Source organism: Pyrus communis, chromosome 5 (genome assembly GCF_963583255.1).
Source record: "Pyrus communis chromosome 5, drPyrComm1.1, whole genome shotgun sequence".
Lineage (NCBI taxonomy): Eukaryota > Viridiplantae > Streptophyta > Magnoliopsida > Rosales > Rosaceae > Pyrus > Pyrus communis.
This window is the reverse complement of record NC_084807.1, coordinates 13,031,611-13,032,965: the sequence shown is the minus strand read 5'-3', so window position 1 is coordinate 13,032,965 and position 1,355 is coordinate 13,031,611. Positions and strand designations below refer to the sequence as shown.

General features: G+C 39.4%; 1 non-coding gene across 1 annotated transcript; it reads right to left on the bottom strand.

Annotated features, from left to right (window-relative positions):
* Nucleotides 1-813: 813 nt before the first annotated feature.
* LOC137735816 (small nucleolar RNA R71) lies at nt 814-924 on the bottom strand. Its single transcript, XR_011068720.1, has one exon. It is a non-coding gene; the product is annotated as a small nucleolar RNA R71 (small nucleolar RNA).
* Nucleotides 925-1,355: the final 431 nt, after the last annotated feature.

The window sequence follows — 1,355 nt, the reverse complement described above, 5'->3', positions numbered from 1 at the left end:
TTTGTGTTTGTAAGTGTTTTGATTCAAGTTTCCATCCAATTTCGTCCAAATTAGTGTAGGTGCTCAAAACTGCCCAGAAAGTGGGTTTTAGGCAGTTTTGAGTCTTCTAGTTGCTGTTTTGGGTTTTAGGATTGTTTAAGTGTTCTAAGCGTTTAGTTCCACATCCCTTGAGTCTTTTCAAACGTTTTTAAGTTTATTTTTGTTCTTTTCATTGTTGTTTGCTTCTTGATTTTCATTCACACTTGTGTTACTTTGTTTCAGCTAGTATATGTCAAATAAACTTGTTGAGTTAGGCCAAAGAATTGAACGGTTAAAGGGCCACACTTTGGACAACTTTGTGCCATCAAGTTCATCCCTAATCTGTGAGGAAGAGGAAAGGGCTTCTCCTAGTTCAACAAGTAAAGGATCTGAGCAATTTGATTGGGAAAGAGAGGAAGAGATGGCGAACAATCTAGATGAACTTCGAGCTTTGGAGGACTTTGCTCAACCAATCATACCAAACTCACCTTCATGCATCTTGCTGCCCACAGAAGCTAGAAACTATGATCTCAAATCTTCACATTTCCATATGTTTCCTTCATTTTATGGCTTACCTAATGAAGACCCTTTAGCTCATATTAAAGAGTTTTACAATGTTGTGAGTGGTTTACCTTTGCAGGGAGTAAGTGAAGCAAATTTGAGGATGAGAGTGTTTCCTTACACCTTGAAAGATAGGGCCAAGAGTTGGTTGATGACTCTAACACCAGGTTCCCTCACCACATGGGATGCCGTGGCTAAGAAGTTCTTGGAGAAGTTCTTTTCCACTCAAAAGACAGCCACATTAAGGGGACAAATCTTCAACTTCAAACAAGATGATGGTGAACCTTTCAATGAGTGTTGGGAGCGTTTTAAAGGCCTCTTGATCCAATGTCCACACCATGGGTAACCTTTTCACTTACAAATGCAAATTTTCTATGATGGATTAACCCAAACTTGTCAATCAACTGTTGATAATGCAGCAGGTGGAGCATTGAAGAAAAAGAATGCTCAAGAGTCATATAACATTTATGAGATGTTGGGGTCTAATGCTCAACACAAAGACTTAAGGGGTAAGAAAGTTGGAGTCTATGAAACAAGTTCTAACCATGAGCTTTTGTTGCAGGTAGCTAACCTAGAAAGGAAGCTTGAATCCGTGCTCAACATGGTGCCAAAAGCAAATGAAGTGTGTACCATTTGCAACATACCAAGCCATCCTACTCACCAATGTCCATCTAGGGAAGCTTACCCCGAGTATGTTCAAGAACAAGTGAACCTCATGAATTCTTACAACCAAAGACCAAGGAATGATATGTATTCCAATACATATAACCCGAGTT